This window comes from Cupressus sempervirens, chromosome 8 (assembly GCF_028749045.1).
Source record: "Cupressus sempervirens isolate cs-2001-9-10 chromosome 8, ASM2874904v1, whole genome shotgun sequence".
In the NCBI taxonomy this organism is placed as follows: domain Eukaryota; kingdom Viridiplantae; phylum Streptophyta; class Pinopsida; order Cupressales; family Cupressaceae; genus Cupressus; species Cupressus sempervirens.
Genome location: NC_143125.1, coordinates 419,519,407 through 419,536,275, shown reverse-complemented (window position 1 = coordinate 419,536,275; position 16,869 = coordinate 419,519,407). Strand labels below are relative to the sequence as shown.

General features: G+C 37.6%; 1 protein-coding gene across 2 annotated transcripts in view; it reads right to left on the bottom strand.

The window, feature by feature from the left end:
• HCF107 (high chlorophyll fluorescent 107) overlaps positions 1-16,869 on the bottom strand; it is a 222,153-nt gene that overhangs the window by 55,927 nt on the left and 149,357 nt on the right. The window lies entirely within an intron of this gene.

Here is a 16,869-nt window from a genome sequence, read left to right as displayed (position 1 = left end):
TCGGACTTGCCAGATCCAAACTAGTATAGAGGACGGAATAGGATATACCCATCAAAACCACAAGGGCCAAGTAGGGAAGATCTCTCACTTCTAAAATGGAGAACATAGAACTCCAACAGGAATTCGCACACAATAAAATAATCCAAATTGCATGCCTTAAACAACCTACAAGCTGACCTTATAAAGGGCTTCAGGGAAGCTTCTTGAAGGATTACAAAAATGCCAATAGGCCGACAAGTTATCACAAAACAAAATAAAGAGTGGGCCCCTTTATTAATTAAATCAATTAATTACATAAGTCCGTGTGAAATTATTTGATTTCTAGGACCACTTAATTAATTAACCTAATTAAATATTTTATTAAAAAATTGGGGACATTACAAATCCTCCCCACCCAAAGATTGCTTGTCCTCAAGCAATTCGCTATCCAATCCACACCATCAATTCCTGAATCCCAAATCAAACGCACAAGTAGAGCATGTGAGTTAACATCAAACCTCTGTTGCAACACATAGTCATCCAACTTCCACTACGTCACTCTAATATAAACTTTTTCGTACTCTTCACTATGTTACCAATGACGCCAATCAATGAAATCCTTTACGTTGTCATGTTTAGAAATCTCTTTGGATATGATCATAGGCATAGATGTTGATGCTAGCACAAACTTAGTCACTGACATGACCAAAGTGACCCCTATTATATTCCTGGCTTGCAAATGCCCTTTGGATAAACCCTGTAGAATATCCCCAATGGACAAAGCCTTGGCAAAGAGTACCTCAGCGAAGGGAGCCTCGGTCGTGAGTAGCTTGTAGAAGGGAGTTGCAATCATAAGCAACTTATTAAAGGGAGTCTCAATGGAGAGAGGCTTGATGACGGTATGTAGACGATACAACAGGCAAGGTGTACAATCAATTAGCTAATGTGCCTCGACAAAGGAAGCCTTGGTGGAGAGCATGTCACTGAAGGGGTCCTCGGTCATACGTACCTCAGCAATAGGAGCAGCGAAGGGTTTCTTGATGAAGGGATCCTTAACAAAGAGTATCTTAGTGAAGGGATCCTCGACGTAGAGTAACTCGGCAAAGAGAACCCCGACCATGAGTACCTCAGTACAAAAAGCCTCAAAGGAGAGTACCTCAGTAGCAAACGGAACCTCAACGATAGGCAAAATTTCAGCTACGAATAGAGCTTCAGTGGCATACAAAACTTCGATGATGAACAAAGCCTCAACAATGAACATCTCAATAATGTACATGGCGACAAAAGTAGCCACTATGATGGATGTAGCCACAATGACGAACACACAATGGCAACAAAAATAACTATAACGACGACAAGCACAACTACGACTACAATGACGACGACAAACATAGCCACAACGACAAGCACAACTACGACTACAATGACGACGACAAACATAGCCACAATGACAAGCACAACTACGACTACAATGACGACGACAAACATAGCCACGACGACAATTGACACGATTGTGACAGACACGGAGTCAACAACGACAACCACAAACTCGATGACGATGACGAACACCGCAATAGTAATGGACACAAACTCGGTGACAGACATTGATGACAACGGACACAATGACAATGATAGACACAGACTCAGCAACAAGCATGTTGATAGACATAACTACAGGGACAAACACAAACTTGATGATGGACACAGACTCGGTGATGGTGACTAACACGGTGATGGTGACAATGACAATGACAATGTGTAATATCCTCCCCTATTTTTCCCAAATAAAAAAACTTGCAAGCTACTTTATGATATCAATTAATTTTCTTAATAACTCAACATAGCATTTTTGTCAAACACTTGGCACACATACTGCAATATATAGGAAAATCTGAACCTTCTTATTTGCTAATTAAATATTGATTTTTGCCATGTAAATGTGCTCATACAATTGTTTAACATGCTGCAACAAATATCAGTCTCGTATTCAACAACTACAATGCAAAAGTATTAAAATTTGACAGAAGAAACCTAGAATTAGTTGCTGTAGTATTTTTGCAGATGTAGTTGGCAGCCTTCCAAACCCTCAAATCAGCAAGAATAAACAATAAACTTGTTGCAAATACTGTTCACGCACTGTAGCAAATTCACTATTCATCCACACTGCAGCAAAACACTATTCATCCATACTGTAGCAAAACACTATATGAAACCCAGTATGTTTGAAAACACCGTTAATCCTCCTGACTGTGTCTTTCAATAGCGAAGAGAATGCTAGCAAAGAGGGATTCCGTCCTCCAAGAACGATAAACAAATATCCAGCAACATAACATTAATCTTCATCCAAGCATACTAAAAAGAAGCTCTTCCATTTCTTTTATATTGTTCTCACAAGAGCTCAGTCCTTCGTTTTCTCAATGTGGGATAAAACATAACTCCCTTTATGTAACTTATGTCTCCAATGTGTTATAAAATAAAGGGGACTCTTTTAATTTAAATATTTCCCACAAATTATAGTCTATGCATTAATAAAGTTAAATATTTAAATTTAACTTTATAAAATAGTTTTATTAATACATAACAAATCTTATCAATGATAAACAAGTCTTCTTGTCAATTTTAAACAATTACCATCGACATACCGCTGCCACTAGATGTCCGACCATGTCCAAGATGACTTACTATAAATAGTAAGTATGCCCAAAGTTGCCTTAAAACCCCTCAGAAAGACCTGCAACTGAAACTATCTAGGCCAAATGGCCTCTAAGTCCCTTTAATGTCCTGGTTAGCCTATGGGACTGTGGGGAAATAGGCTAACGACAAAATCATGCTATGAATGCTAAAAAGGGGACATTACACAATGACAGGCACAATGATGGTGACAGACACAATAATGGCGACGAACATAGACTCGGTGATAGACACAACAATAGACACAGCAACAAACACAATGATGGTGACAGACATGGACATAACTATGGTGATGACGATGGACACGACAACAAACACAATAATGGTGATGGACACACAACCTTGGCAATGGACATAGCTTTGGTGACAAACACATTGCCTTGAACACAAACACAATCTCTGTGCGTGATAGTGCCTTGAAGATGAGCACAACCGAAGGATAAACTCCATATTCAACCAATCGCAGTTTCTCTTGCAAGGAATCATTTGTAGCATCTCCATGAATTTGAACAATTGTTGGTAGAGCTTGCTCCTTTTGAGGATCACCAATAGGGCTCGAATTTTCATCGAGTTGATCCATGAGTGCTAGTTTGATGAAATTAGTGCACACATCTTCACCATTTTTGTCATCTTGAAGTTCCAGGTGCTTCCACTTGTAGGCATGGCGATAGATTCTTGCAAATCCACACGTGACTCTTCCTCTTGTGCTTGTATGACTTCATTGTTTAGCCACTTATCAATCTCTCGCTTTAGACTATAGTTGAAGAGTTTATTGCATTCAGATGACGAATACTTCATTCGCAATGCCAAATAACACAAACTCCACCTACAGGAACTCCCAAATAATCATCGCTAACTCAATGTCCAAAGTTGTATTGTGTTTCAGCTTCTGCGAAACAATACTCAACAGCTCCCTTAAGATGTCAAATTGAAGAAGAAATTCCAGCATATTCTTCATTACCAACGAGTAATCGCTACACCAAATTCTCTTCCATAAAAGGATTTGTTAAAACCCGCTATAATGGTTTCTATGGAGTTTCTTGATTGTAATCAAAAGACATCAGTGGCACATAATGTGGGAAAGCTATGATCTAAGGCAATTGGAATGTTATGCAAATGTACTAAAATATGAATATATTAGATGCAAGGGAAATTTAACAATCACTAAAGATATCTATGAGTTTTGGTAAGAGTGAGATTAGCTCATTTCAAAATGTCTATATATCGAGAGACGCCTTGCTACAATTGGCACATATGTGGTGATGGATGTATTCAAAGACATCTGGAGATCCCATAACGTCCGAATACCCGACATGACTATGGGAAATATTTGTTTCAACCTTAGTCACGACACTTTGAATGTGATCCCTCACATCCTATTTGAAGCGGCAATCAAAGGCAATAAGGATAGGATGTAGCATAGGAGATTTATGGCAAGTTTTCAATATCGTCATTAGCAAGTAAGGCTGAGAAAGCTCTCTAGAAGTCATGCTTGTTGCACATCACAGGATTAATGAAAACGCAATATATATACCTAAGAGACTTGTATAAACCGTCAAGTATAGATGCAATTCAAAATCAAAAGCAATGCAAAGATTAATAGGAATCATTCACTCCAGATGGATGTCGATCTACATGCCTTGTATATACAAGTGACATGACAAATGGAGAGATGCCTACAAATTGAAGATACACAGCATGTGGAGTATTCGTAGAAAGCTAGGAAATTTTATAAACCAAGTTCTATCTAATGATGGTTTAATCACCATCGTGTGATTTAGGCTTCATAATGTATTGGCATGAGAATTAATATTTGAGAGATGATTTTTTTTATTAAAAAAAATAAGACTGCAGGAATCGGGTGCAACACGGCCCCCCCTATAAACTACAGTGCACCGGGTAAACTTTTTAACGTGACCGGTAGGACTGGCGCGACACGCCCACCGGTACCATGGGGACGGGGGAGACTAGAACCCGTGACCAACCCCCTGCAATAGGGAAGATTTAGCCAACCGAGCTAGGGCCCCCGCCCCAATATTTGAGAGATGATTAAAACATATACCCCGATATGATTGTACGCGATCAAATAAAAACAAACAAAAATGTAATACCATCAAATCATTTTAAAAAGATAAAAATGTCAAAGGTCGCGATCAAGATGACTGGTAGAATAAAAGAAGATTAGTTATCAAGAGTAATTCTTTTTATTTTTAAAAAAGGGGTAATGATTTATTGAAGAGATGTGATTTTTCAATTTGATATTCAATAAATAGAAGCAATTCAATTATTATATTCATATTTTTAGAAGGAGGGATAAGGGCATTAAAATATGACTTTAATATGAAGCGATGTATATTATATTTTGATGATAAATAAAAGATCTTTATTTGCTTTATTTCAAGGAAGAGAGTACAAATTATAATTTTGATTCGCCATTAATGATAAATAAGGTGATTATTAAATTATTCCAAACAAGCTTATGCAATAGATTTTTAAAGGATTCTTTGTTTAATAACCAAGGATAGGCATGAAATATATAGGTGTTTCCTCATTTGTGTCTAATTGGGCTTTCCATTGCAGAAGTTAAATTCCTTTTAGATTAACATTGAATTGCATACAAGAATATCTTCTGCATTTGGAGTACATGAGTAATTGATGATATTTTAAATATATAAATCGTCTCATAAAGTTGTAAATAATAGTCATTATTGTAATTGACTCTATTGTTAGAAATTGGAATTACTGAGAGGGGCGGTGAATCAATAATTTATAAACTTTAGTCGTCAACCGGATATTATTTGTTACTTTAAACCATACATAACAAAGTAATAAAATAATGCTGAACAATAACAGTAACCATGCACAAAGATAACTCATAACACTATAATTTGTTAACTAGGAAAACCCTGGCCAAGGGAAAACCCCGATGGGGATGATACCCACTAGATAATACTAATATATAAGTTCCATGTTAGAGGATGGACCCTATTAGGAGTCTATGAGCCAATTCAGTATAGAGATGCCTTGTTAGGAGACTTTGAATCCCTGTTAGGAGATCCCAACCTTGTTAGGAGCTATGCCAACCTTGTTAGGAGTTGGAGTACAATAGATGCAAGATGAGCACACTGCCCAAACATGCACTTCCAATTACAAGAAGAGTTCACTGCCCAAACAAGTAATCAGACTTCTGGAATATAGATTCTTTCTTAGTTCGATCTTGGATCACAAAATAGCTTCACAAACTTCACATATATCGCTTTCACAAAAGTTCGCATACAATTGCTCAACATAATTTCTCCAAGATAGCACACTTGAATTTGCAAGATGTCCTTTGCATAAATACCATGCCTTTACACAAATTGCTGCTAGGTCAGCTAAGACCACAATATACTTTTCCAACTTAAAGTAAACATCTAGGATGTCAGCCCTAATTGGACAAGTAATTATTTTGTAAACAAAATAATTCTTTTCCTTTAATTTCGTTGTCCTATTACACTGGTAAAACATAAATATCTCTTTTCCGTACAATTCGTACTGACTTCCGAGGTTATACACGTCATCATCAACATGTATACTATCTCCATCAACTTTGCTAGTCATAATATGACATCAACAACAAGTTACAAACAAAACAATACACTACTGCATACCAAATTCATATTTAAACAATTTTTTGAGTACCAAAAGCTAAGTATCTTTATTTTCAAGGTTTCCTATAGGCATGTACATCATGTGTTGCCATAAATGACAACAATTACATATCTCCATTAGCCAATTGTCGACATCTATTGCTCGAATAAACTAGGCACTGGTCTTTCAAGTCATTGAAACAATTATTGGATTCATAGTTGAAGATAACAGTTCTTTCCTATATTTCCTCCTTACAAACATCGGCTCAGTTATTATATAAAACATTCAATTATATCAAGGGAATTATATAAAAGCATATTGATCGAGTTCGAGGACCTTCCCAGCCGAAGAAAACACGAAGACTTAAATTCACTATATAAAAGCTTTAAACTAGGTGAATTGGTTTGAGGTGAAGGTTTACCTACCTAGCTATAGCGAAGCATGAAGTGCAGGGGAATTGAAGTCATTCCCTTTTGTTGGCCAGAACTGATTGTGGAATCCTGTTGGAGAATTGGCAAGCTCTAGGATTTCCAGTCTATGATTTTGGGAACCAACACATACCACAAGATATTTTATCTATTTGACTCCAATCAAATAATATCCTATGTAAGGATTGATTGTTGTATCCAAACAATCTTTTCTGATTAAAAAGTGTATTATTTCAATTCTAATAATTGTGTTTTGCAGAGACGGGTAGAAACAACTCTTGTTTCTAATGCAGTAACCTTCCCAATAAATACAAAGGATTTCCTTTGAACAATAACCTATATATATGCTTGTCAGCCTTATGTATACAAACTGTGTTGTGAGGGAACAAGATCTCTTTTGTATTATTAAATTTTCTTCATACTTGTTGATGATTACAATCTGTAGTTTTGACATCAATGACACATAAATAATAAGTCTAACAATCTCCCGCTGTCATTGATGGCAAAATACAAACTCACAACTAGTTGTTCTTCTTGCAAGCTGAAACAGTGAAACAAGACATACAACTACCTATTCTTTCTCCCCCTTTGACATCAATGACAACGGGATGAGGTATAAATAATAAACAAGAATCACTCCCCTGAAGTTCATGCACGAATGCAAGAACCTACTGTGGCATAGCCACAACACCAAACCGCTGAAGAGGAGTTTCAAAAATATTAGCTAACTGATCTATTTGTTGAGTCTTGTTATTTGCAAATATCCCTTTCAAATCACATACATTTTGCTCAGTTCGTATTCCTGAAGCTTCTAATTTTCCTGAATCATTGATTCTTATCTCACACCCTTGAGCATTAAAAGTTAATTTGTAGCCATCGCCACATAACTGACTAACACTTAGTAGATTGTATCTTAGACCATCAACATAACACACTTTACTCACCTCCAGCATACCACTGACATTTACATCTCCTTTACCACATATCTGTACTAAAGACTCATCCCCAAACTTTACTGGACCACCATTCCAGTCTGCAAATGTAGTGAACTACTTCTTGTCTCCTGTCATATGGTTTCAGCATTCACTGTCAACAAGCCGTAAGTTCTCTTTGATAGCATGCAAAGTTGTAACAAAAAAGTGATTTGTATTCCTTTTTCCTCCAGACTAATTCTTATAAATGAAAGCTAAGTTCTCAAGTTTCTCAAAGAGAAAACAAATAAGCCAAATATAGCAATATTCTCCTTGTAAAACAGATCATTCCTTACCTTGGACCTGTCATCCTACAAGGAACCATCCAAAATGCTATTTGCAACGGTGTTCTTGGTATACTCGGCATGAATTTTTTCTTTCCAATCTATTGCTATCTTTGTAAGTGGGCATAAATGTGCCATCCTTGACAATGCAGTAGCCAATACATTCCTTTTCCCTTTGACATGCTCGGCTAGGCTTGAAGCTTGCTAACCCATTTTTGTTGCCTATCATTAAGATCCTTTTGATTTAGAAAGTACTTAAGGCTATTATGATAAGATTTCACTATGAACTTTCCTCCAACAAGGTATTGCCTTAATTTAGCCAATGCATGCATAATAGCCAACAACTCCTTATCATAGATGGAGTATCTCCTCTCATCTCCTCTCATATGTGATTGGTCATTTGTCTTGCATTAGGACAGCCCCAATACCTGACCCTAAAGCATCACACTCAAGCTCTAATGGCGTAAAAAAAATTCGAATAGCTAAAACAAAGCATGTGCTCATTTAATACTTGAAGTGGTCAAAAGGTTTGTGCATTGATTCAAACCAAGTAAAGGCTCCCTTTTTGGTCAAATATATGAGTGTAGCACCCAATTGTGAGAACTTTGACAAACCTCCTACAAGAACCACATAGCCCAAAAGAAACCCTTCAGCTATATGAGATCAGTAGATGGAGGCCAATCAAGTTTTAGATTTGATTTTATCAGGGTCTACACTGACTTCCTTAGAGAAAATTGTGTCCACAATAGAACAACTCTGTCATTCCAAACTCGTACTTTGACTCCCTTGCAAATAATGACTTCTATGACCCTCTAGAATTGATTAACTCTATAGTCTCAGACCTATTACATGGAGATACACACCCTTTTCAGAGGTCCCAAGTCATGAAAAGAAACCCAGGAAGCATGCTACAAAAATCTAGGCACTAAATCAATCAAAGGCAATTGCATTAATAAATTCTAAGATTCCAATGTAGCATTTTCTAACTGTTGGAACCCTTCAATACGATCACATAGGATCCATACACTCAAGAAGAAAGCAATTAGGCAACCAATAGGGTAGGTTTAAACCCTGAAATCTACAATGCACAGAGTAGGTAAGGGTATTGTTGTCAATCAGGATTGCGTCTATAGCGAGATGCAAAATCTAGCTATCCTATTGAAACATGGAAACTCTCTTGGGTGGTGGGTTGTCCTAAATTGAGAGATCAATCTCTAGAAGCTAGGCTGGTTCCTAAATAATGATCACCTAAAACTTGAATTGTATGCGGGAAAAGGGATGAGAAGTGAATGAAAATAACAGATACTAAACCTAGATGAGGTGATAAACCAATGATTCATACGCAGCTTTAATCAAATCAGCACAAATTACCCATAATACGAATGATTCACAATATTCAAAAAAAAATGCAACTACAAAAGTAATTATATGCAAGGACCCAGAATCTTCTGCTTTGAAAGGAAAACCTAGGTTTTACCATTTTTTTACAAAAAGAATAAGGGTGCAAACAAAGACCTTCAATTACTAGTATCGAGATTCTAACATGCAATAAGGAATATAGCTTTAATGAAGGTCGAACATAACATAAAAGCAAAGAACCCACAATATTGCAAAACGAATCAATGAGAAGGAACCATTGAATTTGTATAACCAATACCAAAAAATCTTTGCTGCAAAGTGCTCTTACAATAAACTTAAAAATTTGCAATGTGCAAAAAATCCAAGCCTGAAAGAAGATACCTCATAATGAGGTAAATGTACAATAAATAGAGCTCCAAACCCTAATTCAAATATCATAAATATGCATGGAAAAAATAAGTCAAAATCGATCCAAATTGTGAAGAAACCCTTGAAAACTGCTCTCAACCACCTGTCCAACTGATAGCCAACTGAAAAACTGCCTCCATCTCCTCAAAAGCATGCACAAAACACTAAGTCGGATCTCAAAACCAACCAAAAAAGTAGCATGTGAATCTCATCAATAATCATGCAAAAATGCATAAAAGAGGCTCCCAAAGTGAATTGCATGCAAAATTGGCCTTAACTGCCCCATATCTCATCAAAAATAGCACTAAAATGCTCTCAAATGCATGAGAAAACCAAACTATCTCCTCAACTGATAATGAACTCCATGTAACATCTAGTTGACTGAAATAATCTATTTCTGACAAAAATAGAATTCCTAGAGGAACTAAAAGTTACCTTATAAGTCCTCAAAAAATAGTTGTGACTCAACTGATCATATCCCTCTCATCTTGCGTTTAAAAATAATTAATAAATATCGAGCATTTTATAAATTCAACACATGATATTATTAATTTCTTTCAATATATTTTTATGCAAGAATATTTATTTTTAAAATGCTAAATATATTAAATAATCAATATAACTATTTAATAAATATTTAATATTTTTATATAATCACACTTATCACTATTTGCATATATTAAATGAAAAAATGAACAACTTCACTTAATATTGGTAAATAGTGATGTCATTTGCATCATTAAAAAAAAATGAGCAACCACCTTCTGCGGACCCGAAAATATATCATACTGAATTTAATTATACAAGGTAAAAAATAGGAAACTCAAGACTCATTGTTATACTTCATTCCCGATGCATGAGTGTAGAAGGAGAAGAAGTGTTTTATAAATCCTAGCCGCAATTATTCTGGTTTCTCCCTGCGAGTTTTCTGCTCTTGCTCCATGCCGTAAGTTCTTGTTCTCCATTTTGTGGTTGTTCTCTTTCTATTCCATGGCCACTTTTGCATATTGGGCTGTCATTCTTTGGACGCCATGGTGATCCTCCATCTTCATGCCATGGGTGTTAATATTTTTCACGGGTTTATGTCGTGCTTCTTCTTCATGCTGTGAGCTTCACTATTTTTTGTTCTCTTTCTATTTTGAGGGTTCCTCTTCTCTGCTATTATGTGGCTCCTTGTAGCTGTGAGTGTTGGTTATTCTCCTTTTGAGCCGTAAATGTTGGCTGCTATTTCATGGCTAATATTACATGCCATGGGTGTTGTGATGGCTATTGTGATTTCTAGGTCTCCTGTCGTGGGCTTCTAGTGTTGTTATTGTGCATGCCATGACTAGTATGAGATGTTGTGAATGCCTATCCATTTCATATTTACTTTGTTGTTAATTATGAAGTCTTATTTTCATTCTGTTATTTGAAACATCATTAGAGGGTCTGTTGTAGCTGATGCTTTTACTCCATTTACTTGTTAAAATGCATGCTTTATTTGCTTGGGCTGGAAGTTACATCTTCTTGTGGCTCTCTTGTTCTTGATAACTCATATCCATGTGTACTTTCTATGTCAGACCTAGAAAATTCATCCTCCAGGTCATGATGTTTTGGTCTTTCAATGGAGCTCTGTAATACAAGGGCTTTTCTGTAGTATATCATACCCCTAGCATTCCAGAATGTTGAAAACTTCACAGCATAGCTTTTCATTGTTTCAACAGACACCTCCACAGATGCCATGTCACGACCACCCCTCTTATTACTTGTTGCTTGAAGGCTTTTCACAAATGCTTTAGGAAAATGTTTGAATCACTTGTGCACAATTTCAATTGAACGTATTGATGGAGCCTAAATTTACATCTCCATGTGTAAAATTATGTTGATGAAAGGAAATGATATTCAGGAAATTGTGGGATCCAGTATTGGAATAAAGGATACTAGATTAAAGGCATTCAAATGTACAAATAATTTGTAAAATTTATAACAGAGGTTATGCTGGGTACGGGGTAGTCATGAGGCAAAATTTGAAGCATTCATACACGGCATTCATCTTATCAATTGGGTGGTGGACTTTGATAAGACTCATATGGGAAATTTGAGAATTCTATCATAGCATATACGAGCCAGATAACTAGGTACAAATTTCCAGATTTTCCAGATTTCTTGAGGCAAAATTTTGAAGGGTGTTTTAAGGAGATCAGAGCCCTTCTTGGTCAGAATTGAGGAGGCTACACACAGCATGCAAAATCTAGAGATGCTTAGGATTTTTTTTAAGAAACATACTTATGAGGAAATATGCAGGTTGTTTATATACTATGGGTGGATTTCTGGTTAGAACCAGTGTTTTGGAGGTCCAGTTACATATTTACAGCAGATGAAAAGAAGATAAAGACATATGACAGAATAATATACTCAAAAAATGATTAAATATGTGGGACAAGAACAAGTTTTTGTTGCATATAAAATGGCGGATGCATAGGCAGTTTGAGATGATACCACGGGATGTGCAAATTCACTTATTAATGGATCAAAACAACTATAACATTATTACTATTAAGCAATGATAGAATGTTGTTGCCCTCTGATTTCGTTTTCTCATACGTGGTTCACACAAAAGTTTGCATACAATAATCTCTTGTTGAGGTTTAGCGAATACAAAAGAAATAAACATAATTATTGGTTTGCCGGAAGAGCCATTAGAAAATCGGAGTTAGCAACCATTTGGTAGAAGGATTTGTTGATTGCTGACACTCAAAGCTTGATGCAGTTTGGACGGGATTCGTTGAGAAGAGCCTTTGAAAATGTTATGTCTTGCTAGTCATTGCCTAGCGATTCATATCTAATACTTTTCTTTTGTTTTCATCGCAAGAAATCATTAATACACATGTTGAAGGGATTCCGGGTGCATCAACATTATGGAGACCCAACGCATTCATACGCTTACAGAAGATTTGCAAATAACAAATGATGATATATGATGAAAGATCCCTATTGGATGCCCTTGCTGATCTGCTGTAGTTTTTAAATTAATAAACTATATTTTCCTGTGATTTCTTTGATGGTCTTTGATGAATAGACAGAAGTTGCAGAAGGTTTTGTTTTTGTTTTGTGTTTTTTGATAGTTTTCACAATAGTAATGAATAATGAACAATAAACATGAAAGGAGACTGAAAATAAATAAGAGCATAGAGCCGAATCAGAATTGCTAGAAATCGTACTAGACAAATTTCTGATTTATAAAGCCAAATAATAAATCCAATGCAATTCCAAGGAGCTTACATCCAACAATGATGCCAAACTGGATGGTGAATAATGAACATGAATCAAGGATACATCTGAGGCTGAATACAAGCATTCCCTATATTCCACGTGGGGTGTACCTGCTGCAAATGGCTGCCCTAAGACTGCAAGGATCACATCCCAGCTGAAAGAATCAATCTGCAACACTAAAACCATAAATCTGCAATCCAAATCCACAATAAAGAATGGCGTACTCTATCCCTGATAGCAACGCACACTATCTGAAGAATCCAATGCCAATAACTGCTGAGGGCTATGTCCCAGCCAATCCAGAACCTGGGGTTTGCGTCCTAGATGAAGAATTGCTCTCTCAGAGCCAATTCACAAACACAAGTTTTTTTCAATATGCAAAAGATAATAAAAAATTAGGTCTCCATCTCCTTATATCCCCTTCTAACTGTAAATCGAACCCTAAAGGGAAATTACACTTTGCCCTTTAAATAAAATATAACAAAATAACATTTTCCCAATTAAAGTCGTCCATGCTATAGGAAAAACATTACTTTATTAAAATTCCATAGCTGAAGGCACCAAAAAGTCTACAGATAGTAAAAATCATGTATAATAATTCGAGACCTTTCCAACAAGCTATAACACATAGGTGTACCTGATCAACTGAAGCCAGAATCCCCTTATTACTCCAAAATGGTTATATTATTAACCTTATTTTAATTTATTCAATCACCAACTTAGGAAATATTTAAATATATTAAAATATTTCCCAAATGGTCCCAAAATGACCAATCAAACATGAATCTGCCCTTGTCACCTGTCTGTGATTGATGCCGAACAAGATGGGTCAATTGGCAGTCTATTCCTAAAATCTAGGGATGCCCCAATCAACCAAAATTGAGTCCCAATGACTCTCCCCTACTATGTGCACCTCTGAGAGAACTGTCACTGAACTAGGAGTTCCTCCTAAAAAATAGGAATGCCTCCTAAAAAATAGGAGATGCACTCTAAGTTTCCAAAACGTTCGCCAAGGTCTCCAAATGCCTCCTAGAGCACTCCTAGTCAATCCCTACAAATTAGGAATCCCTCCTAAATTGTAAGAAACTGTTGTCTACTGCTCCAAACTACTTGGGAAGCTCATGCATGTTGTCGGTAAAATGTATAATGTAGCCGACGGGTAGAATAGTATTCGAACGGGCACGTGACGCTTGAGTCACCCCTTCGGAAAGGTATATGTACACGTTGGAGATGGACTTTGGAATCATGGAGAGATCATTGTAGTCATTGTAATCGGATTGTAATTTGCAACTGCATACATGAATAAAGTACCTGTCTGAATTGAATCGTGTTATACATGTGTTAACTTCTTACCCTATGCGGTAAACATTTGGCGTCGTTGCCCGACGAACCTGGAACGAAGGAATGATATGAAGATTGATGTCGAATTTACCAAACAAAGATCGGAATAAGGTGAAAGATAAGAATGAACTAAGTATAGCAGAAGAAGTTTTAATTTTAACACAGCAAGCAGAACGCAGACAGAGACTTCAGCAGATTGCTAAGGAGCACCGAAGGGGTGAAGAGGCACAAACGGAGGGAGTGCACTCACCTAGTAGGCTAAGGAGTGCTGAGGAATTGCTGGAAAAAACTCGACAACGCTTGAATTTGGTGGAAGAAACTCAACAACGGCTCGGAGTGCCGAGGGAGCACGAGCGTGGAGGGATCTCTTCGTTTTTGATACACCGGATGAACGGATACAGGCGGAGAATAGAACATCACTTGAAGACTTGTCACTAGACAACACGGTTGTTGGGAACAAGACTGTTGTGCAGAACAGTGCGAAAGTCCAAAACAACGCGGGAGCACAGAACAGGGTGGGAGTCGAGAATAGTGGGAGAGCACAGAACAGCGCGGGAGCACAAAATAGCACGGGAGTCCAAAACAACGCGGGAGCTCAAAACAGCGCAGGTACACAAGTACCTCAGAATCAAAGACAAGTAACGATGGCTGGCCCTAAAGAAAAGTTACCCAAGTTTCACGGTGATGGTTCAGCAGACCCTATCAGACATTGTAAAACTTGTGAAACCATATGGACGGCAAATGGTGTGACGGATGAGGATGATTGGGTAAGACAATTTCCAGCGACCCTACGAGGTGTGGCGATAGACTAGTTTTCTGACACTAGTCCTCAGAAACTCAATACATGGGAGAATGTTAAAAAGGAATTTATCGCAGAATTCAGATTACTCCGAGATGATAATGAAATAGTGACCGAAATCTACAGCACCAAACAAGGAAAGAATGAGACAGTCTGAACCTATGCCAGGCGACTGAAAGAATTGATCGGAAAGATGGAGTCAACCAGCGGATGGGTTGAAAAAACGGTGGTTCGTGGAGGGGCTACGACCGGCTCATAAAAAGAAAATGAAGATTGTACCACCGTCATCATACACCGATGCATACACTCGTGCCATGGATTTAGAAAGCGACCAAAAGACGAGTAAGAAGAAGAAACATAAGTCCTCTGATTCAGATGATTCATCCTCGGAGAGCAGTAGTAGTGATGAGGAATCAAACAAGAAGGTGAAAGCACTACAAAAAGACATGCTATAGATGATGAAAGAATTCAAAAATTTGAAAAAGAATCCGGATACAGTAAAAGGAGCACTGCGGTGTACAGATTGCAAGGACGGCCATACGAAGGGTTCATGCTTGAAGAAGCAATTTTGTGACATCTGCCAGGTGGCGGGGCATTCCTTGAAAGAGTGCCCGTTTAACTTGAAAACAAAACGACACCAACAGGTGTTACTAACGCAGGAAGCATTGAACAATAGCAACAACGCGGGCAATGATGCAACTTCGGGTGGATATTGAAACAATAATAGACGCGGAAGGGGTGGAAACAATAACAATAACGATGAAGGCCGGAGTAGAATACAATAGGATGCGAATGGACGATCGATGATACAGTGTCAGGCATGTAATCTTTGGGGTCATTTCGTGAGGGACTGTACTACGAAGGAGACGTCGCAGCTACTGTGCAGATGGTGTCGTCCGGGGGACCATGAAGATTCAAAATGTTCAAAGCAAGGTGTAAATTTATTAAGTATTGAAACATGTGATGAAAACGTGTTGGCGATCACGCGGGAGCAGGCGAGGAAAGCAAAATATCCGAATGCGGAAAAAGAGGAGAGGTTACAAAAAGCTCGAACAGAGATAGAGAAGCAGATGAGAGCAGAGAAGCCACAAGTAAATGACTGCTGAAACTTCGAAAAGAAACTTGGCGGAACAAGACATGGTGAAACAGATAATGCAAACAGAAGTACCAATTAAATTAAATAATCTTCTTCTCACCATGCCACAGTTACGTACGGCTATCATAAATATGACACCATCCCTGAGAGTGATAAAGGAAGCAAAGGATAGTAAGGAAACAGCCACGGTAGCAACAACAGATCCGATGTTACTAGCACTTACGACAGGTAGACATCTAGTAGTGGTGGAGATGGGCATTCTGGGTACGGTGCTAACAGATACAATAGTGGATGGAGGATCGGCAGTGAATGTGATGCCGGAAGATATCTGAAAAAAACTTGGACAACCAACACTATCGCCACCCACCTTTCAGTTACTTACAGTAGATCAACATGGGATAAAACCCTTGGGCATTCTAATGGCGCAGCCGGTAACAATTTGGACACAACCATTTTTACTGGATTTTGTAGTTATTCCATTAAAAAGAAGAGGGTACGACACCATCCTAGGACGGGGGTGGTTGGTGCAAGCTAAGGTAAAGCATGATTGGAAAAGGAACACCCTGTCGATGGAGAAGGGAGGTAGGAGATCTATAATCGATTTGCATACACAGATGGTAGGAGAAGAAAC